Here is a 24736-nt window from a genome sequence, read left to right as displayed (position 1 = left end):
AAATAAAGAACAAACAAAAAAAAAGCTTATGGTTACCAAGGGGGAAAAGGCGGGAGAGGAATAAATTAGAGAGTTTGGGATCAACAGATAAACACTACTATATATAAAATAGACAAACAATAGATTTAAAAAAAGCTAAAACAACGGATACACAAACAATAGACAAAAAAAAAATAGATAAACAAATAGATTCCCCAATATATCACAGGGAACTATATTCATATCTTATAATAACCTATAATGGAAAAGAATCTGAAATCCACCTGCAATGCAGGAGACCCAGGTTTGATACCTGGGTGGGGAAGAGCCCCTGGAGATTGAAATGGCAACCCACTCCAGTATTCTTGCCTGGAGAATCCCATGGACAGAGAAGCTTGGCAGGCTACAGGCCATGGAGTTGCAAAGAGTTGGACTTAGCGGCTAAACCACCATATATAAAATTGAATCACTTAGCTGTACACCCGAAACATTGTAAATCAACTACACTTCGATGAAAGAAAGATTCTGTCAAAATAAACACAAACAGCAGTTCCTATTATCTCTTGTAGAGCAAAAACAAAAGAATGTAAGGCATAGGTATCCTATGGTGAGGCACACGTTGGCTTGGCCAAAAAGTCAGTTGAGATGTTACAGAAAAACCCAAACAAACTTTTAGGCCGTATATATGGGGCCGGTGGTGGGGAGGAGAGGAAGCGGGGGTGGAGGATACATAGATTCTATCTCATCTGCCTGCCTGCTGGGTAAGAAACTTGGATTTGGACTTCATTGGTGGTTCAGCGGTTGAGAATCTGCCTGTCAATACCAGGCACATGGGTTCAGTTCCTGGTCCAGGAAGATCCCACATGTTGAGGAGCAACTAAGCCTGTGCACCACAACCACGGGGCCTGCACTCTAGAGCCCATTAGTTGCAAGTCTTACTACTGAAGCCTAGAGTGTGCCTAGAGCCCAACAAGAGGAACCATCGCAATAAGAAGGACCCACACCGCAACTGGAGAGTAGCCCCACTTGCCGCAACTAGAGAAAGCCCACCCACAGCCAAAAATAAAACCGATTTTAAAAAAGGAAATTGGATTTCAAATAGTGATCTTGACCTTAAAGCTGAACTCATCATGTCACCAAGCCCATCTGAACCTCTCTCTTTTCATTAATGTTCAGTTCAGTTCAGTTCAGTCGCTCAGTCATGTCCGACTCTTTGCGACCCCATGAATCACAGCACGCCAGGCCTCCCTGTCCATCACCAACTCCGGGAGTTCACTGAGACTCATGTCCATCGAGTCAGTGATGCCATCCAGCCATCTCATCCTCTGTCGTCCCCTTCTCCTCCTGCCCCCAATCCCTCCCAGCATCAGAGTCTTTTCCAATGAGTCAACTCTTCGCATGAAGTGGCCAAAATACTGGAGTTTCAGCTTTGGCATCATTCCTTCCAAAGAAATCCCAGGGCTGATCTTCAGAATGGACTGGTTGGATCTCCTTGCAGTCCAAGGGACTCTCAAGAGTCTTCTCCAACACCACAGTTCAAAAGCATCAATTCTTCGGCACTCAGCCTTCTTCACAGTCCAACTCTCACATCCCTACATGACCACAGGAAAAACCATAGCCTTGACTAGACGAACCTTTGTTGGCAAAGTAATGTCTCTGCTTTTGAATATGCTATCTAGGTTGGTCATAACTTTCCTTCCAAGGAGTAAGCGTCTTTTAATTTCATGGCTGCAGTCACCATCTGCAGTGATTTTGGAGCCCAAAAAAATAAAGTCTGACACTGTTTCCACTGTTTCCCCATCTATTTCCCAGGAAGTGATGGGACCGGATGCCATGATCTTCGTTTTCTGAATGTTGAGCTTTAAGCCAACTTTTTCACTCTCCACTTTCACTTTCCTCAAGAGGCTTTTTAGTTCTTCACTTTCTGCCGTAAGGGTGGTGTCATCTGCATATCTGAGGTTATTGATATTTCTCCCGGCAATCTTGATTTCAGCTTGTGCTTCTTCCAGTCCAGCATTTCTCATGATGTACTCTGCATATAAGTTAAATAAGCAGGGTGACAATATAGAGCCTTGACGAACTCCTTTTCCTATTTGGAACCAGTCTGTTGTTCCAGGACAGAGGTATGGCAAAACCTCTGCCGATATTGGCTGCCTTTTGTCTTGTTTTCTCTCTGTAAGGCTGTCCCTTGTTGTGCAGCCGCTCAGTCGTGTCTGACGCTTTGCGACCCCCTGGGCTGCAGCACGCCAGGCTTCCCTGTCCTTCACTATCTCACGGAGCTTGCTCACACTCGTGTCCATTGAGTCGGTGATGCCATCCAACTGTCTTTAAGGCTGTCCCTAAAGCATGCTAGTTCCAAATGGATGTTACCACTGTCTATTCGTCCTCCTGCCCAATGACGGCTACACTGCATGGCTGTCTAATACTTTCAGCCTGAGCACCGCAGTAGCCCACCATGGCTTCTTCACCACTTTTTTTGTTTTTTGTTTTTTTCTCATTTGCACAGAAATGAAGTAGTCCCATTGAGACACCATTTATGTTCTATTTACCATCTGAATCAAATCCTTAAATGGCTTCTCTTGAAACTCTGTGGTTCTGCCCAAGCTTTCTTATGGTTAGTGGACAATTGAGGCAGTGATTTAATACTGTGAAAGGGAGGAAGTTATTTCTGGAGGTCCCTTTCCACCTGCTTCTCCCCTTCTCAGTAGTGAAAGGAAAATGATGGGACAGCTGTACCACCCACCTGAGAAGGAGGAGGTCAGACATTCAGTCCTTCCTGTCTATGCTTAAGTAGGAACACACACACAAAAGACTGAGCAGAGTCCCTCAAATAGGATCATTATTAGCTTGGCATTGGAGAGAAAGACCTCTAGGAAAAGATTGTAAGGGGGAGGATGGGGGTCTAAGACATGAGCATCTGTGGTCTGTACTGAGGATAAGTAGAGTCACTTGCTCTGAGTCTAGAGTAGTGACCAAAAGGGACCTGGGAACGTGACATCCATGGTGAGAGAAGAGGCTGAAGATGCAGTAAGAGTCAGATGAGTTGAAATCCTTCCAAGCACTATGATTCTTCCGGTTTACTATGTGAGCATCCCTTGGAAGGCAAGGGAAGTGGAGAATTCCTACAGGTCTTCCTGAAATAGCTTCCATCTCAGATAAGTGACTGGTCCAGCCAGACTATCCCTTGAAAAATGTAGGATTTAGTCAGAGATGTGTGGGTGAGTAAGAAGACAGTGACCTGCAAGAACTGGAAGATCTGGGAGAAAATGCTCTTTCACCATTCAACACACACACATGTATTTAGACAGTAACAGGCTCCTTTGGATCATGCTAACTCAGTGTCATCCAAGCACGGATTGAGTGTGCATCATATGCAAAGCAGGGGACTGTGGGAAGACACCTGGCAGCCTAACTCTCATTCTCCTAACTCCCTCTCCCCCTAGATCAAAGGCTTCTCTCAAATTAGTCATTTTGCACTCTGGTGTAAATGAGTTTTCAAGCCAGGGCTGTTCCCTAACAGCCACTTGGCTTAGAGAACTCCTTATTGAGAAGGAGAGCGTCTCCGGGGCTTTGGTTCAGCCCATCTGTCTGTAGGTTATTCTGCCTCACTGTTCCCCTCTCCCTCCCCCAATCCTTCTGGCTGGACACTCCAGAGAATCTTGGAACCTCAAGCCCTCTGGGTTTGTTCCTTTTCCCTGCTCCAGGCTTCTCCTCCCATGGACCAGCTTCTCATGTGTAGAAGATGAAGGGGCTGGTCTTACCCAGAATGACCCACAGCACTGGAGCAGTCCCTTCCTAATCCCACCAGAACAATGGAGGGAGATCAGGTCAGGCTGGTTCAGGGCAGCGGAGCCCTCAGGACACAGAGGTCTCAGCAGAGATCTGCTCTGAAGGACATGCAAGCTTTTGACTTTGAGCATGTTATCAATGATGTGCAAAGAATAAACTCAAATACTCCTTACAAATACTATTTACAAATACTAAACAGAAAGAAAGCAAACCCATCATTTAAGTTGGTTCTAGAAAGGTGATGAGGGGCTTCCCCAGTAAAGAATCCACCTGCAATGCAGGAGTCGCAGGACACGTGGGTTTGATCCCTGGGTCCATAAAATCCCCTGGAGGAGGGCATGGCAACCCACTCCAATGTTCTTGCCTGGGAAATCTTATGGACAGAGGAGCCTGGCAGGCTACAGTCCACAGGGTCACAAAGAGTCAGAGACAACTGAAGTGACTTAGCATGCATGCATAAAGGCAATGCCAATTACCATCATTTTTTTTCAGATCCATTTACGTGTACCTACTTACCTATAGGCATACAGATGATACACATACACACAGATGATGACTTATCATCTATACACATACATGCTGTTGCTACTGCTGCTAAGTCGCTTCAGTTGTGTCAGACTCTGTGCGACCCCATAGACAGCAGCCCACCAGGCTCTGCTGTCCCTGGGATTCTCCAGGCAAGAACACTGGAGTGGGTTGCCGTTTCCTTCTCCAATGCATGAAAGTGAAAAGTGAAAGTCAAGTCACTCAGTTGTGTCCGACTCTTTGCGACCCCATGGACGGCAGCCTACCAGGCTCCTCAGCCCATGGGATTTTCCAGGCAAGAATACTGGAGTGGGTTGCCATTGCCTTCTCCGATACACATACATCCATATAGTATAACTTAGGTGCCTAGTGTGGGGGATATAGAAGAGGACAAGAAATAGTTGCTGTTTTCAGGGAGCTCATTTTGTGCTCATAGAGACCAAGTAGGAGGCAGTGCTCACACCTGCTCACAAGAGCCATCTGTGCAAGTGTCTTCCTGACTCCCTGCTCAGTGACATCACTTTGATAGTTTCAATTGACCATGATAAGAGTATTTACATAAACTAAGATTTTGTTTTTAATCTGGAGAGGTGGTTACCAGCACACCACTGATTATGCGTATCATTATCTGGTAAACTGATTTTGTTGTGAAATTGTTGTCAGATTATAGGTACTTAATTCTGCTCATAGTTACATACAAGTAACAAGTTAGTTACACACAAGTGTGTTCTATTACGTATACAGCACCATTACTTGTCTTACGAGGAAGAGAGGGGTGGGAAATTGTCTTATAGAATGGAAAAGAAACCCCTTGTCTTAGTGTTCAGGGTTAACAGTCTGATCCCCATGAATCTCACTCTCATGGGAGTATTCTGGTCCAGTTACAGATCTTTTTGCTACATGCCCCAGACAAGCCAGGCATTTCCCCATCCCTGCGTTCCCACCCGTCACTTCATAAAGTGTGGTAGCTTCACTCTCCCTATCCTAAGACAAGACATGCTTCAAGGCAACCGGAAGGTCCGGCTCCTTCACCAAGTCCACCAAACAGGGGTCTAAGCTCTTTCTAACTTATTGAATCCTGAGAGCAACTATGACAGACTACTATCAGCTCTAAGTCAGAGATGAAAAATCAAAGGAGAGAAAGGTTAGGTAACTTCCTTGAGGTCTTATAGTTCTTTGTGGTAGGGCTGAGACGTCAGCCCATGCAGCTTGACTCCAACATCCAGACATTTGACCGCTGTGTCATCTCACCCAAAAACCAGGGCTCAGTGTACCATCTCCAGACCATAACCATGGCTCACTTCTTTTGACACCACGCTTGTATTCTTGATCACTCATTTGGCACATGCTAGCTAGTGGCAGTTCCAGCTATGTTGCCTCGTGTTCTTAATCTTTCCTCCATCTCACTTGGTCACCTTAAACAGTGGGGCCACATGTTCTGCTTCCTCCATGTGTATCCTCCATACACTGGGTACCTAATGAGCACCTGCTCAGTGATTCAGAATTATCTCCTTAAATTCCTTTTCATCCTTCTACATCTCCTCCGTAAGCTTAGCAGAATGTTGAAGTTACATCGGACAAATCCTTGTGTGTCCTTGACTGACCTCAAAGAAGATATGCGTGCATGTTAAGTTGCTTCAGTCATGTCTGACTCTTTGTGACACTGTGGACCATAGCCCGCCAGGCTCCTCTGTCCATGGGATTCTTTAGGCATGAATACTGGAGTGGGTTGCCATGCCCTCCTCCAGGGAATCTTCCCGACCCAGGGATCGAACCCAGGTCTCTTATGTCTCCTGCATTGGCAGGCGGGTTCTTTATCACTAATGCCACTGGGGAAGACCCCAAAGACGATACATATACATATGTATTCAAGTAGATATGTATATGTGATATGTATATGTGTGTACACACATATCTATTTGAACTTTCTTTACTAGAAAACAATAATTCCAAAAAATTATGTAAAGAACTGAAAGGACAGCGATCCTCTAGACTTTCAAGTGTGCTACTCACTTGTATCAAGCCCCTTTGTAATACTCACTCCTTTGAATTTGACAAATAAATTGGATTCAGTCTGTTGGATTTCATGAATTCATATTCCCCATGAGTTACAGGGATGGGGAATCTGACTGAGATTTCCTGGGACCCTGCCAGGATCCATCCCTTAACTTAATTTTCTTTGACATTACATCTTATATGAATTAGCTGTAGGTTTCCAGTTCATTTCTGGACCCTAGGGCAGGTGGGCATAGTCCCTTCTTAGTAAATAGGCGCCATCATGAGAAATCTCCCCAGTGGAACAAAATACAGCTGTTTTCAGGGAGTTGAAATAACAGGTCTGAACAGGTAGCCCTGCAGATAATTTCCAGATTCAATTATATTCTTTGCCGAGGGAAATACACACACCCCAAAGAGGCAGTTTCAGTTGTGGGCGTCAAATGAAACCTGAAGTATATTGAGCGTTACTGATTTCCTTTGACTTGAATTCAGGAAGAGTTTGAATTATTTTAAGGCCAAAGGACACCTTGGATGGTCCAACCCTTGGCTCTCAATTGCCTTCAACTCTGCCTGCATTCAGCCATCACTGTGTGGTTTCTGCACCGGTCTCGTACACCTCCTACTTCTGTGTATAATCTACTTCCATTCTCATCTCATGGCTGATGGTAGATGATTGCTTCTCCTCTCTTCACTGCACTTACAGTCCTGTTGGATTTGAGGAAACAACGATCTTGATTAAGCTCTGAAAAGTGGTTTTGGTCTATTTGCTTTCGGCACCAAATAAATAAGTAAATAATACCTAAAAAACAGCCATCATGATCTCTCGGCAAAGGCGTGTCCTACATAGTCATTTTCATGGCACTGTATTGGTGTCCTAAAACATTCTGAATGCAGCACGGACAGTAAAGCAATCATGGGACAGTTAGCTCATTGCAGAAGGCCTTGGCCTGCAGAGACTGCTCCTGCCAAGTCACCTAAAAGAGCCCCCGGCTGCAAAAAGGCCCCCCACACAGAAGAAGCCCACTGGGCAAATACCTCCTTGCTTCAGGGCTAATCCCAGCCAGGCAGCTCATAAACACCATTAGTAAAGCCTACTGCTGAGTTATTATGCAGCAGAAGGATGCTTGAAATGGCTGGTTGGTATTGTTGTTTTATTTCTCCTTTGCCTGGGTCAAAGTGGCGCATTCACTTGAAAAGATCAGGCAATTTCAACTTCTTGATTGTTGCAGAGAATGAGACATATACAGAAATTTATTATCTGTTGTGTTTTCCCAAATCTCCAGTGTGTTGATAACTCAGCTAGCTAAGCACAAATGAAGACAGTAGAATTAAATTATCTCTAGTAGCACCTTTTCCAAGATTGGAACCAATAACCAAAATGAGGGATTTTATTCACTAAACTGTACAGACAGTGAAGTTACATTTTGTGACAGATTAAGGAACACATGCAATTATTTTGGTCAGGAGACACTAAATTAATTTTTCTTACCACTTAGCTCTACTTTTTAGATTTACCTTTTTTTAAAAAAATTAACATTCTTTCTCTACCACCATCCCAACTTACTATTCTTCAAAGTCATTAAGAGTCGAAATTTTGAAATAGCAATTGAGAGATGCAGGCGGCAAAACTAGGCCAACAGTTGATTTAAAAATATATATTTCATTTTTTTACTGCATTATGGGTATACTCTTCAAACAAGAGAACCTATCCCTTGTTAACATACCCTTCTGTCACCGGAGTCATGGCATGAATCTATGAAGACTTAAAAAGAACATCAAAGATGTGTGTTTCAGCTCTCCTTCACTTTTCAGGTGAGAAAAAGTTTCTGAAGAAGTGAACCACCCAGTAATTTCCAAATTGCTGCATTCACTGGTGCTCCTTGGTGTTGATGACGCTAAACCACTCCTGCTGAACCGCAGTTTGAGCTGTATTCTTTACGAGGTCAGATGGGATGAACTCTCAGTGGTAGTTGCTGACCTCTGATTCAGGCCATCTTGCAGCCGCCTTTCCGGAATGAGAGCATCCTTGATAGCTTTGTTCTTTCCTTGTGTAGAACTTGAAAAGCCAAGGAAACTTCCTAGAGGGATGGGTGCCAGTGAGCCGATGGGGCTTGTTGCTAGAATGAATCTTTAACTCGATTGGCTTTCTGCTTCCATAATCATCAATCCTCCCCTGGAATTGTATTCACATTTTATGAACTCTCTGTCTCTTCAGCTCCTTTGATCTGCAAACATTGTCTTCCAGTTGGGTATTTGCTGGCCTCCCAACTCATCAGCGCCGGAGTCTACTAAATAATGTGCTACATAAGAACTTAGTGTTTCTCCAATAACAAAAGATAGATCTGAATGCTTCAGTGCACCATGAAGGCTGTTGAAAACCATCAATCTTGCTGGCTCTTGTAGAGGTCAAGAGACGGCAGGGCCAGCTGGCCAATCAATTAACCACAAAATTCAGTTTGGAACTTAAGAAAAGCTGTCCTGTGTTATTCTTTCCAGCAGCAAAACTGTCAATATTACAGCAGGTTGTACATAAAAAACAAAGGAAAAAAGGGGAGCTACTATCATGAGCAGCAAATGCTCTAATCAGTGGTAATTCTCATGTGTTAGCAAAAGGAGTCAGCTTCTTGAATCAAAGTGAACATGGAAAATATTTTATTGAACCTTCTGGAAACAAAATTGCATGGTGTCCACCCATACAAGTTTATGCTTAACTTTCAGCACTGTTATCATGATTGTTTCCATTTAAGTCAGAAAGAAACTCCCTGTTTACCCTCCTGGAGTAAAAGTTTTCTATAATTGTATAGGATCAATTGTATCCTGAATGCCTGTGAGTATACCGAGGAGAAAAATAAGTTAATTAACTGACACCTTGTGAAAGGTGATAGTATCAGTGGGGGAGGACCCCTACAGAGTGAATTGTTTCTTTCATATATGACCTTCTGCTCTATTAGTTTCAACCCTAGAATACTCTATACATACCTTGCTCTTATTCTTCAGGTAATTTGTCCTTTTGTCCTCCATTTGTCCTTGAGCATACAGATATAGATATCTTCTCTAACAGATTTTTTTTTTTTTTTTTTTACAATTTCTGTCACATATATCTTTTTTAATTTTTTTAAAATTAAAAAAAAATTTTTTTTTCATTTTTTGGCCACGTCATGAGGCTTGTGGGATGTTAGTTTCCTGACCAGGGATTGAACCTGGGCCTTGGCAGCAAAAGTGCTGAGTTCTGATCCCTGGACCACCAAGGAATTCCCTGTCACATATTTTTTAAAATCAATTTCCCTTTCCCTCACACCTACATAATCAGACACTTAATACTGTTACCACCTTTGATGTTATCGGTCTAATTTTTACTACTCTTCAATGAGATAGGCTTATTTGGCCTTATTTTTTAGAACAGATACAAAAACTAGTGTGCTGAGTTAGTTGAGAAAAAGCACTTAAAGTGCCTAATTTAATGCCTGATCTATAAGGGTTAATAGATGTTCTGTGATATTAATGACTGTTAGTTTTAATAATTTAACTTGCCAAAGATCATGTTACTTGTGAGTGACAGAGCCAAAATTTGAATGTAAATTAATTTAACACCTAAGCCTCATATTTTTGCCCCTTTACCCCACTTCTTAAGTTAGAAATATATCCATTCTTAAGAGAGGACTGATCTCAAAGTGAAAACATGAAAGGAGGGTATGAGAAGGGACTTTCTAAAGAGAGGGTCAAGCAGTGGTACCCAGGAACCCTTGGAATGATGCACGGAGGCAGGGTAGCAGATACCGACCCTTGGGGCTTTTTGACAAGGTGGTGAGTAAGGTCCAGGAAGCAGGCAGGGAAGATCAGTGCCAAAATCTTAAAGATGATGGATTTCTAGAGGAAGAAACATTATTACCTGTAAGTCTTCTTGGCATTAATACTCTGTAATGAAAGAAAGGGAAAGTCGCTCAGTCATGTCAGACTCTTTGCAACCCCATGGACTATATAGTCCATGGAATTCTCCAGGCCAGAATACTGGAGTGGGTAGCCTTTCCCTTCTCCAGGAAACCTTCCCAGCCCAGGGACAGAACCCAGGTTCCCTCATTGCAGGTGGATTCTTTACCAGCTGAGCCACAAGGGAAGCCCAAGAATACTGGAGTGGGTAGCCTATCCCTTCTCCAGCGGACCGTCCCAACCCAGGGATCGAACTGGGGTTCCCTGCATTGCAAGCAGATTCTTTACCACCTGAGCTGTGTTACAGTGGTAGCACTGAGAGTACTTCCTGGGCAGAACTGCAAGTAGCATCATCAGCATCCTGTTGGGAGGGGGTACTCTGGGGGGAATCTTTGTGCCTGTTCCCCAGTGGCTCAAGCAGTAAAGAATCTGCCTGCAGTGCAAGAGACTCAGGAGATGCAAGTTTGATTCCTGGGTCGGGAAGATCTCCTGGAGGAGGATATGGCAACCCACTCCAGTATTCTTGCCTGGAGAATCCCATGGACAGAGAAGCCTGGTGGGCTTACAGTCCATGGGGTTTCAAAGAGTTAGGTATGACTGAGCATGCATACACCTCAACATAGAATAGAAACCTCATGGGAGAGAGTGGAAGCTGAGGTTCCTGGAATCTGCCTTCAAATATAACCAGTCTCCTCAACTTCCAGAAAAAATCTTCCTACCACAGTCATTTCTCAATGCAGAGATTCCAAGAAGTTCCCAGAATGCTTTGAGAAATGGACAATATTGTTAGAATCATTATATAATAGTCAAGATCTCAGGTGGGCACTAGTGGTAAATAACCCACCTATTAATGCAGGACACATAAGAAGCAGGTTCAATCCCTGGGTCGGGAGGATCCCCTGGAGAAGGAAATGGCAACCCACTCCACTATTCTTGCCTGGGAAATCCCATGGACAGAGGAGCTTGGAGAACTATAGTCCATGGGGTTGCAAAGAGACAGACACAACTGAGTGACTGAGTATGCATGCAAGATAACTATGCTAAATGAAACTGCAATTTTAATTTCACATTATTATTCTATCTACAAGTATGGGAAGAACATGTCTGTGTTCATTAAAACATGGGTGCTGTCCTCTGTGCAAATGTGCAGGAATACATTACTATACATACATGTGGTAAGTAAATAAGAAAAGTATTAAGTGAAAAGACATCTCAATAGTATTGTGTGCAGAGGTTGGGACGCCAAGAGAGAACATGTAAGGAGGGGACGTCAGGATGCTGTAAGCCTCAGGAAACCACACAAAAATGGGCCAGGTTTCTCACTGGTCAGCTACTTGGAGATTAAGGGATTGAGTGAATTAGATTGGGTCTAGAACCCAGGATTGCACTAGAACATAAAAGACACGAGCATTAAATTAAATGGGCTTCTCTCATGGCTCACATGGTAAAGAATCTGCCTGCAATGCAGGAGATCTGGGTTTGATCCCTGAGTTGGAGAGATCCCCTGGAGAAGGGAATGGCTATCCTCTCCAGTATTCTTGTCTGGAGAATGCCATGGACAGAGGAACCTGGCGGCTACAGTCCGAGGAGTCATAAAGAGTCAGACTTGACTGAGTGACTAACACTTTCACTTTACATTCAGTTCAGTTCAGTTCAGTCACTCAGTCGTGTCTGACTCTTTGCGACCCCATGAATTGCAGCACGCCAGGCCTCCCTGTCCATCACCAACTCCTGGAGTTCACTTAGACTCATGTCCATCGAGTCAGTGATGCCATCCAGCCATCTCATCCTCTGTCGTCCCCTTCTCCTCCTGTTATTTCCAGCTGGCACTAGTGGTAAAGACCTGCTTGCCAATGCAGGAGACAAAAGAGACGCAGGTCAGGAAGATCCCCTATAGGAGGGCATGGCAACCCACTCTAGTATTCTTGCCTGGAGAATCCAATGGACAGCAGAGCTTGGCAGGCTACAGTCCATGCAGTAGCAAAGAATACTAAGTTCTTCATTAACTTGTATCTTTCAAATGGCAGAAAGTCAAAACAAAGAGAGGGGGCATTATCAGAAATCCAAGTAGAAACTTCATGGTAACAGAACTGTCAGGGGACGTTCATTAAATAAATAAGGACTCAGCCTTCCATCCTTGCTAGATGACTCCCGCCCACTTCCATTCAGGTCAGCAATTCTTTACAGTGTTGGAGTGCGACGGGGAGGATGGGGAATGAAACAAACAACAAAAATACCACTAAGATCCATATTGCAAAGTACAATACACACCTACAGATGTTCCATCTGAGCCTACAGAGTAGGTATTATTATCCCAAACTAAAGGGAGAGAGACTTAGGATCAGAAAAGTCAAGACTTACTCAAGGTCATAAAAATAGGACTACAAAGAATATGGTCTTCCAACTATTCCGGTGTACTTTATATTATTTCAGCAACAGAAAACCATGCAATTAAAAAAGATGAATGTGTACTAAATATATTTCATTAAGGATTAGTATGAGGGCGTATAATTGATTTTCTTTGCTGCACAGCAGAAACTAATCCAACACTATAAAGCGACTATGTATGCATGCATGCTCAGTCTCTCAGTGTCTGATTGCGACCCTATGGACTACAGCCCGCTGGGCTCCTCTGTCCAGACAAGAATGCTGAAGTGAGTTGCCATTTCCTTCTCCTGAGGATCTTCCTATGCAGGGATTGAACCTACATCTTTTGCATCTGCTGCATTGGCAGGCAGATTATTTACCACTGTGTTACCAAAAATTAATTTAAAAATTGTATTATGATTCATGTGAAAACAATTATTAAAAAGTATTGATTTTTGTATTATTGGAATAAGTAGTCAATTTTTATATACATTTTTATGTTCTCCAAAAGGTTAGGTATTTTTTCCTTGTTGGGTTTAGCATTCTTCATATGTTCTTTTAAATATGCTTATTAATTATGTTGTTCAGATTTCCTATATTCTTACTATTTTTTGGTAAGTATATGTGCTGTGTGCTTAGTTGCTTCGGCATGTCCAACTCTGCGATCCCACGGGCTGGGGCCCACCAGGCTCCTCTGTCCATGGGGATTCTCCAGGCAACAATACTGGAGTGGGTTGCCATGCCCTCCTCCAGGGGATCTTCCCAACCCAGGGAATGAACGCAGATCTCCCATATTGCAGGTGGATTCTTTACTGTCTGAGTCACCAGGGAAGCTCAAGGATACTGGAGTGGATAGCCTATCCCTTCTCCAGGGGATCTTCCCAACCTAGGAATCAAGCCGGGGTCTCCTGCATTCCAGGCAGATTCTTTACCAGCTGAGTTCCAGGGAAGCCTGGTAAGTATATAATAATCTAATATAGCAATGGCTAAAAGTGTGTGATAGTTCCATATATAACAAATATTTTATATAATGTATAATTCCTTATATAAAAATTCTTCATATATTGTCAAATATTAAAAAAAAAAAAACAAGATTCATAGGGGAAATAAAGAACGGAGGCCAAGAATTCCATGTCAGGATTTTTAGAAGTAACTTCCTATTCCTCTCTCTCTGCACCACCGTTTATCCCTTGATTAGCCATGTGGAAATTACAAGGGGGTTTTAGATCAGTGGAATCATCCGATGGGAAACCATGGGCACGTTCAGTCCTGTGGCCATAGGGGAGAGAGTGAGTATGCCACCCCTGCTTCCCCTATTGAAATACAGGCAATGCTGACTGTCCTCAGGTGTTCATGGGTGCTTACTGCTAATTTACCCCTGTCCCCATCACTAGCCTTCCTTTCATACTTAGTCTCCACCTGTTTTGAGCATCAGCCCTAAAGTAGGCTAGAAAAGAGTCAAACAACTGTCCAGGAGTTAGAATTATAATTTAAATAACATTTTTTAACCTTATTTGGGGCTTTTGGAGCTGAGAAGGCAAGTAGACTCAAGGAAAGACTTTAAGCAACAAAATCTTTTTCGTCCTTTGTTTTGGTTTGTTTTTTATTTATTTATTGACCACACTGCACAGCATGTGGGATCCTCGTACCCCAGCCAAGGATTGAACCCATGCCCCCTGTAGTGGAAGTATTGACCACTGGACTGCCAGGGAAGCCCCTTGTTTGCTTTTTATTAAATCCAAGTAGCGTCTACCTGGATCATCAGTTGTATGTAAAACAAGCACTTCTAAAGGAAACCTAGAAAGAAGAGTACTTCTCACTTGCTAGGTATAATGACTGATGGTGATTGACCTATCACAATCCTCTTATCAGAAAGTCAATTCAAAATAAGCCACCAAAAATGTAAATGTGATAAATTACAAAATGTAGGGGGAAACACAGACCCACTTAGGTTCGAGGAAAAGTGATTAGAAAATAGATTTTCTGAAATAAAAGAAAGCAGCTGGTCAGGTCAGCGTGCCCTTCCATCTACTAAGCCATAGAGATAGAGAATCCAATTGATGCTGAAAAAGATAACTGGATAGAAGCAGAGATAAGCCCATCGATCTGAGTCAAACTGAAAGAGAATCAGTGCTCCCGTGGAAATGGACAAGTCCTGACGGGAACTAGCTGCTGTGTGCGTCCAGGCAGAAATGGCTCCAAGTGCTGGTGACTTCTAAAGAAGACCCAGTAAGGGCAGGTAGACACTTGAGTTGCCAAAAATTCCTAAAGGATTAGGAGTAATAATAATAATAATAATAATAATAATAATAATATTAGCAGCAATATGGTGAAAAGTTAGTGCATCAATCAAGACAGCAAGAATTCTAAAATAATTAAAACTATACTTCATCTCTTTATGATTCTGCTTATTAAAAATCAACAGACCCATTGTGGAGACGCAGTCATAGAGGACAGATTTGACGACATAGAAGGGAAAGGAGACAGTAGGATGAATTGAGAAAGTAACATGGAAATGTATACATTACCGTATGCAAAATTAGATAGCCGGTAGAAACTTGTTGTATGACTCAGGGAGTTCAAGTCCGGTACTTTGTGACAACCTAGAGGGGTGAGATGGGGTGGGAGGTGGGAGGGAGGTTCAAGAGGGAAGGGACATACGTATACCTATGGCTGATTCATGCTGATGTACGGCAGAAACCCACACAATAGTGTAAAGCAATTATCCTCCAATTAAAAATAAGTTTAAATTAAAAAAATCAATAGACCCATTGTTAGGTACCACAGTTAGTATATCTTTCTAAAGGGTGGTGAGAACTAGTTTTAAGTAGATGAAAGAGCAAATAGCTAAATTCTGACATGGAAATAAAGATGAAAGCAGAATGCAAATGTACTAAAGGTCATATCCCAAAGGGGGCAGTTCTCTGCTTTGTGGTCTGAATGATGGAGCCAAGAGGAATTTTTCTTTGCTTTATTTTTTTTAATTGTTGGATAATTGTTTTTCAATGTTGTGTTGGTTTCTGCTGTACACCAACGTGAATCAGCTATAAGTATACATATATCCCCTCTCTCTGAAGCCTCCCTCCCACCTACCCCCAGCCCACCCCTCAAAGTCATCACAAGGCTGGGCTGCCTGTGTTATACGCAAGTTTCTCGCTGGCTATCTATTTTACACACGGTTGGTCGTGTATATATGTCAATGCTAGTCTCTCAACTTGTCCCACCCTCTGCTTCCCCTGTGGTCAAAAGAATTTCACTGCTGAAACTAATGCTAAGATTTCGTGAATCTGTATATATGGAGATGCTAATTAGTGACAGCTTGGGAAGATAAGTATGAATAGAATAATAGATGGACAACAGAGAAGTTGTTTTTCTGACGTGGCTGGAAGTGGTTGAAAAAGCACAGAAAAGAACTTTTCCTAGAATGAATATATAGATTTTTTTTAATGAAATAAGGGGGATTTAAGTTATTCAGAGAAATGCAAACAGTAATTGAAAAGTTCAGCTAACCTGGATACTTCTGGCAAAATCATGGAAAGCTTTAATTCTGAGTGATGCAACATTGAGAATCCAGCTAAAGTTAAGGAGATTCAAGTAACTGTAGGGATTTTTTTTTCCCCACTAATACCTACATTTATTTTCTTCCTTTCTTTTCAGTCTCTAATCTGTTACCATTCTACTTAGCTTTCAAATGGGGATTTTTTAAAAAGAAACTTGAGTCAAGATTTGGGCCTGGAAATATGGACTGAAAGGATTTTTCTCAAGAACCAAAAGAGTTAACGACAGTTGACCCCGGGTTACAAACAGACAAAAGCGAGGAAGAAAAACAAGATTTATCCCTTAACGGGAGGCGGAGTGGACTCTCTAATTATCTTGTGTCCCTGTAACTTTCTAAGAGTGAGTGTCCCCCCACCACCCCCCTTGCAGGAGGGTCATTTCTTGTGCCCTAATGGTTGGCTAAGTGTGATGCTCCTGAGGAGACAATAAAGAGGAAAAAGACTAGGGTTTAGGAGACAATCCCAGAGCATGACATGCTATTTAATAGGTTGTGTTTATGGCTTGCTTGTAGGTGGATGCCGAAGAGACAGCTTCCTGGAGGCTTCTGTGTCGGGTCCAGATGTTTATCATGGGGATTTTCAAAGTATCCAAGAGGTACTATATGCATCAGGCTACTTCAAGCAGAGGAGGGAGAAGTCAGCCGTCCCGAAAGGCTGCCCTCTGTGAAGAGCTGGGGTTGGGGAAGCCAGACCATAAAATCTTGGGTCCCCTTTCTAATGCCGTTGACCTTTCACACCACGCCATTTCTGGCTTCCATAACCTTCTGACAGTTTGCTCCTGTGACCCTTACTCACTTGTGCTTTAGATTTTCATTATTCCTACGGAGTGTGTAGTTTTCCTCTACACTATATACCCATAAGGACCTAGGTTCGGCTTATCTTTATATCCACTTTAGCACAATACATGGCCTCTACTGGAAACTCAAAAGGTGCTTTTTGAATGAATAAATGATTTCTATGAATTGAGCTCTTTGAAAAAATTTCTCACTCATGGGAAGAAGCTGTCTTAGGCGGCGGCTGTTTGTTGGGCTTGGGGATGCACTGAATCTCTCAGCATCTGTTATCGTAGGATTCAGTCAAGCAGGTGAGGGATGTACACTAGTGGGCTCAGGGCAACGGCCGAGGCCGACAGCACACGTGCATTTGGGTTGTAGGAATAAGAAGGCGATTGTAAAAGGGGCAAGTTTTCTTCCTAATCACTTTGCCAAATAGCTGTTGAAATTCCAAGAACATAGAATCTAGAACCACAGAGGCATATTCACTATCTCTGGATACGGTAAGAGCTCAAGCTTCTTCTCTCCATTCTTTTGTCTTTATGTCAAATTCACTCTAAAAAGATACAGCATATCTTTGTAAATTTTATATCTGAAAGATCTGTCTCTATGTGAAGCAAGGTCAAAATGGGGCTAAGTGAAAAAACAATGAAGGGAGGTGGGAAGTGGGAGGGAGGTTCAGGAGGGAGAGACAAGTATACGTATGGCTGATTCATGTTGATATATGGCAAAAACGAATACAATATTGTAAAGCAATTATCCTCCAACTAAAAAAGAACAACAAAAAGGGATGGAAGTTGAAGGGCCTGGAGATGCGATCCCGAGAGGGCTTGTGTTGCTCTAGGCACTTCTATTATTTAGTATTTAGTTTTATTATCTATTATTAGTTATTGCTTCCGATCCACAGCAAACTAGGTTCCACAAGGAAATGGAGGGGAAAGAAGGTTGGTATTGTCAGGACACCATCCTGAAGGTCTTTAGACCTCATTGTCTAATACTTCTTGCAAAGAATTATAACATCACAGTTGCAAGAGATCTAAGGAACAAACCAGCTTATTTTTACAATCACTTTACTTTTGAAGAAATGAAAGCCCAGAGTATTTAGATGATTTCTTTATGTAATGTGACTGGTGTTTACATTGGAATCAGAACTCAGACATATACTCGGATGTAATTTTCAATGCCACCAAGGGATCATCCAGCCATTGGATTTTTAAAAAGTTGAAGTAACATTTAGTATCATCAGAGAAAATTTGGAATATATAGAAGTATAGAGAAAAGTAGAAGTTTGGGATTGACATGTACACAGCTGTATTTAATACAGATAACCAACAAGGACCTACTGTAGAGCACAGGGGACTCTGCTCAATATTTTGTAATAATCTAAATCAGAAAAGAATTTGAAGAAGAATAGATACATGTATCTACACACACTGTATACACACACTGGTGTATACATATATATATACACACACTGAAATAACTGTGTTGTACACCTGAAACTAACACATTATTAATCAACTATGCTCCCTTTTAAGAGAAATTTTTTTTAATGACATAAAGGTCCATCCCCTTAATTACCATTGATATCAGTTCCTTCTTGTATTGACACACTTTTACATATTTTTCTGTTTTTTCTTATACTTTTTATATTGTGATATATTTCTATCAGTATTTCTCCCACCACAATTTCATGACTGTACAATATCAAGGAAGAGTTTTTGCTATATTTTATATAATCATTTTCTTAATACTGGGTATCGCCTCCATCTTTTTATTTATTTATTTATTTTGACCATACCACACAGCATGTTGGATCTTAGTTCCCCTATCAGGGACTGAACCCACAACCCACACACTGGAAACTCAGAGCCTTAACTACTGATCCGCCAGGGAAGTCCCATCTCCATCTTTCCCTGTTCATAAATAATAGTGCCCCAAAGACCCCTATTTAGAAAATTCTTTGCATGAGAAGATAATAGTCTTATAATTCTTAGTTTTCCAGAATAGTAATTCCTAGATTAGGAAGTACAAACATTTTGAAAAATCAGAATATATTTGTCCAAAAAGCTCACTCACTCTTTCTCTCTCTCTATATATATATTTAAAATTATTGTCTTTGATATAGTCATATCCTCTCAGAAATAAAGCATATTTTTAAAAAGTCCTTCCTTAACTGGCCTGCTCACCAGTTTGGGAAAGTTGACGGTCAACAACGCCAGCTATGTACCCCCAAACTATTTTACTTAAAGAAATAAACTTGGTCAAGGAGCATTCAACTGGCATCTATTAGCCCTGAATCCTGCAGCTACCACACAGGTCTGAGGGCCTCTCTCTCTATCTCAAAAAACAAAGGAAAGAGGCAGGCTTAAGATATGATGGCAGGTGTGACAGCACGAATGGGCCTGTGAGGCAGTGTGATCAATTGCAGAGAAGCTGCTGGTGCTCCAGGTGAGCATTCTTTGCAGTGACACATGATTTTGTGAATGATGGCAGGCTTTTCCTTGTTTTGTTAATGTTGTATAGTTGCTAAATGGCATCTGACTATTTTGCAACCCCAGCAGGACATCCATGGGATTTCCCAGGCAAGAACACTGGAGTGGGTTGCCATTCCCTTCTCCAGGGGATCTTCCCCACCCAGTGACTGAACTTGAGTCTCCTGCTTTGGCAGGTGGATTCTTTGCCACTGAGGCATAAGAGACGCCCTTCCGTTGTTAAGAGAACCACTTTACCTGGGACAAGGTGGTCTGATAAAAAACAAAACAAGGACTGAACATGGAAGAACCTCAGGATTCTAAAATTTTACAGCTGGAAATGCTCTAGATATCAGCAAGTCCTGGTTTATGGACAATATTTAATTTTAAAAATGAAGGCCTGGATGGATTTAATGGTTTGTATAAGTAATGCAACCAGTTAGTCACAGAACCTCTCAAAAAAGGACATCTCAAACATCATCTAAAGGAAAAATGAAACCATCTCCTAGATTTTACCGGAAGCACAGGTTGCAACAGCGTTAATATCTCTGGGTTCAGAAACTGTGTTTTCTGACAAGAACATAATTTTTCTTCTGCAGCATCACTTTAGATGATGTTTAGATCAAGGGTCACTTCAGGACTGCATGAAAGAGCGCTGAACTGGGATTCTTACCAGGATGAAGCCTGCCTATGAACCAGATAAATTCCCCAGCTCCTCAGTTTCCTAATCTATAAAACAGGCCTGCCCTGGCTACATCAGGAGGCCAAAATAAATTTAAATTAGGGAATGTATGTGAAAGTCATTTGAAAACACCAAACTGTACTTGAATGTAAGGGATTCAGCTATTGATAACATTTTCCCCATTCATAATGTACCACTGAGGCTGGTCAATTTCAAGTTAAAAGAACTTGAGTTTGAAGCTCCCTTTTTAGAGGTGGTGGTGACATTTACTTTTCTTGAATTTATTTCAGGGCTCCAGCACCCTGACTTTAGAATTTAATGGTGGAGCACAACTGAAAACTGAGTTCTCCATAATACGCAAGTGAAAGAAAACGTTAAAAAAATCTGCTTCAAGAAGACAAAGTGCCAGGTACACACAGCTTCACTTCCTTTCCTAGATTTTAGGGAATTTAACATTTAAACATTTTCAAGTACAAGCCTCTTATTTGGAAGCCCAGAGACTCAAAGCGTGATTTTACTTAGCTTTTAGAGGTCTGTGGCTATTTTATTTAATTTCTCTGGTAGTTGAGGAGACTAGGCAATTTAAAAATAGTTGGTTAAATAACTAAACATTAAAAAAGCACAGGAGGTGTTCAGGGTGATTGCTACTTGAAGTTAGTTACAGAGGAAGGTAAATAATTAGAGAATAACATGTCTAAGCTCTTCTACTGAATGCAACACACACACACACACACACACACACACACACATCTTTACTTACAGACAAGTGGCTACCCTAGTACACCAGGATATTTTAGAAAGCCCTTGTTTTCATCCCTCTGTGGACTGCGATTGAAACTAGACCAGAAGACAAGTTTTTTTGCTAGCTAATTTTCCATAATAAGGAAATTTCTTGTTTATACCTCAACTTTCTTTTAAAATGAATTTTAAAAAAGTGTTTTTAGCACTGTTAAAACAGGAGACAAGAGGGTCAACTTGAAAGATATGAGCTTCATAGGCATCATCCATGATATTTTTCCATTATCTACCAATCAGAGCCAGCATTTTTGAGAAAGCTGTATTTTAATGAGAAAGGAAAATTTTTAAAAAGTGCCACTGAGCTCATAAAGATTAATCACAGAGCCCTGTATTCAAAAGTCAGCAATTCTTGCTATTATATCTATATATACATATATATTCTCTGTTTTTTTTCCTTCCTTAGCTCTATGAAAATTTACAGTGTGATAGACTATATCATCTATTAACATTTAAACATAGGTTTCATGCTGGGGTGTGTTCTGCCTATATGAATAGAATGATTGGCTTTTCTTTATTTCTTGGATAATCTTAAAGTGGAGACAAAAAAACAAAAAGAAAAGAGGAGGAAAGCAGGCTATATTTGGATGAAGTACTGAGAATAGTATCCCTTATTTTTTATTGTTGTGGGCTTTTGAAAAGTATTTGAAGGCAGCATCAGTGAAAAACAGGTTTTTTACCCCCAAGCCTGCCGTTACCCCCTTATATTCACAAGCTGACAGAGCAAAATGCTGACTGAATTTATAAATGGATTTAGAGAAACTGATGATTCAGGCCCTAAAACTAAAAGATGAGTGGATCTAGCCAGCAACAAAGTGAAAGCGAGGTGATTTCTCAAGCGTCAAATGTCCCAAGTTGAAAGGCATTCAGGTTCACTTACATTTGCTCTCAAATTGTAAACTTCGACAGGTACTTAAAAGTCCATCCCAGAAAGTGTTCCAACAGATCGTCTGCAGTCAGTCATCACGCTCACAGCCTAGAGCAGCTGATGACCCACTGCTTACTTCAAGTTAAATGTTTAGTTACTTTGCTCTGTGAAGACACAACCCATTTGCTCATCAGCTCTGCAAGGAGTGAGACAGCTGTACACAGATAAACAGTTTTCAAACTGCCACTAATCACCATGTGTGGGAAGCCAAATAGATGGTCTGATTCCTTTTAGATCATGTTTTCTGAGATTTTCATTGATGCACTCTGTAGGTTTATTGGGTCCCATCTACGTGACAAGCACTCTTCCCAGGGCTGGAATTACTGCCATGAACAAGCAGATGAAGTCCTTCTCTCATGGAGCTTACCTTCTATTTTGAGAGGGTTTTTCTTTTTTTTTTTTTTTAGCACTATTAAGAAAAGGGGCAGGAGACAGAAAAAAGACAAGTCAGTAAAAGCAGCGACAAAGACTCTGCATAAAATGAACATGAGGTGCTCTGAAGGTCAAGGACTGAGGTCAGAGAAGGGTTAAAAATCCAATAAGTGAAATGTAACCTGAGATCTGAATGACAGACAGCCCTTTCTGCAGACCTGAAGGGAAAGAGTTCTAGTTATAGAAGAACAAGTGCAAAGACCCTCAGGTCTAACAGGAACAGCAACAAATAAAAGCCAGTTATGTTGGAGTACAGCAGACAAGAGAGAGAATGATGGGGGTAAGGCCAAATCCAGGCCAGGATAAGGAGTTTAGATTTTATCCTAAAAGGAGAGAAGAGCCATTAGAGACTTTACATAAGAGAGCAATGGAATTCATGCTTTAAGGAGCTCATTGTGGCTGTTCTATGGAGGATTCATCAGAAAGGGCAAAGTAACATCAAAAAGATGAGTTTGAAACCATTGTGAAACTAGATAAGAGGTGATCATGATTTGGGGTAAGGAGAAGTAAAGATAGAAAAAAAAACTGGAAGGATTCAGGGGAGATTTGGAATTAGATATTACAGGATATGGACAGATTAGATGTGGGCAAGGGAAGATAGTGAGGGAAAGAGGAATAACACCCAGAAACCTAACTTGCTTGTCTACCTAATTCCCTGAGTAACCGGGTAGAGAGTAGGGGTATTTATGAACACGTACAAGACCAGCAATAGAGCTGCTTGGAGGAAAAGTGATTTTTTTTTTTTTTGCTTTATTGTTTATTATTTTTAAATTTATCTTTACTTTTGTTTTTTAATTAACTAGTGTAGGATCTTACTTCCCTGGTCGGGGTTCAAACCTGCACCCCCTGCAGTGGAAGCTCAGAACTGTAACCACTGGATCACCAGAGAAGTCCCCAAAAGTGGTGTTTTGACTGAAACTAGAGATGCCTAGGTGGACATGGACCTGTGAGTCTGGAGTTCTCAGGGACATGAGCTCAATCTATGCACATGGTATCTGCAACCACTGGACTGGGTGTAATAAGTAAAGAGAAAAAGGCCTTGCAACTCTTGGACATTTGGAATTTCAGTAGCAGAGAAAGAATAAAGGACCCAGAGAATGAATAGTCAGTGACTGAGAAAGAAAATCAGGAGAGAGATTTCCTAAGAGAAAGACACAGCCGATCCTTCATTCCCTTTCAGCTGTATTTTGAGGGGACACAAATACAAACTCTAGAATAAATCAAAGTTTTCTAGGAATGCTAATCCGTACAAATAACATTACTTATTGGTTTATCATGGATGATTTTTTTCTGGAAAGAAGGGAGAGGAAGCCCTGACATTAGGAAACAACAAAGATATACAAGATGTGGATGATGAAAACATTCATACATACGATGGAAATTTCACACCAAAATTCACAAAGCCAAACGTACAGGAAAACCAAAGAAAACTGGGCAGAATGATGTTAGTCATAGGAGCCTTCCATTTTTCTCCCTGAGCCTATGAGTGATCAAGCTTTGGCTTTTGACATCTGTCACAATTGGGATGAAGTCTCTTGTGATTTTTCTTCTCCTTTTAGCTTTTGATCCATGTTTTAGAAGTTAAAGGTGTGGAAGGTCAGAGTAAAGATCTCTGAACCTTGATCCAATGCACCTTTAAAATTCCTACATGTTGAGGGCCAAACCTTCTGTAGCTAGGAAGCGTGAGTGTCTGAATAATTTGCATATACCATATTAATTAACCATGAGGCCACACATATATATTCGCTCTGTATATAAATACACTAACTACAAACCAACCTCTCCTGGTCATTATGCCCTGTTTGGTTAAGACAATACCCATTACTTTTCAGCAGTGAGTAACAATAAAGATGCATATTTTTCTCAGGTGCTTTTAGAAAAATAAAACCCATTCTTTTTTGGGAAAAGAAGGGAATATGAGCAAACCACAGTGCAAATTATGAACACTATAGGTGAGAACACATTGCTGGATTTGTGTGAAACAGAAGGATGCAAAAAGCACTGTTTTTCACTTAGAGAATTTTTCTTGTTAGGGAGAATAAAATTCTGTTGAGCCTACAAAGGAAATAATTTTAAAATTAAACAAAATAGCTCTACGAAGAAAAGATTGGAACTATTTTTCCTTTAAGGACTGGCATCTGATGAAACAATTAGTAAAGATCAAGGGACATTAGTCATAAGTAAATCCCCCTATTCAGCTGCGATGTGATCTTTTAAGAGGTTTAAAGCAATACATTGTAATCTGGCTGATTGGGTTCCTCAGCTGTGATTATCAGGCTCGTCTGATTATTAACCTAATTGCTATCTAAATCAAGGAAAGCTATTCAGTGATTGCTTCTTGATTTAAAAAAAAATATTTTGACTGGTTAATGCAGTATCTTTTATTTGCCTTGTATCTTGAGTAGTGCCTGTTCTACTGTTGTTTTGATTCAACTTGGAAATACAATTTATTGGTAAAAACACGAAAATTAGCAGTTTGTTATTATTTAAGGATCAAATTAGGCCATGAT

Source organism: Bos taurus, chromosome 27 (genome assembly GCF_002263795.3).
Source record: "Bos taurus isolate L1 Dominette 01449 registration number 42190680 breed Hereford chromosome 27, ARS-UCD2.0, whole genome shotgun sequence".
Classification (NCBI taxonomy): Eukaryota; Metazoa; Chordata; class Mammalia; order Artiodactyla; family Bovidae; genus Bos; species Bos taurus.
This window is presented reverse-complemented; position numbering follows the sequence as displayed.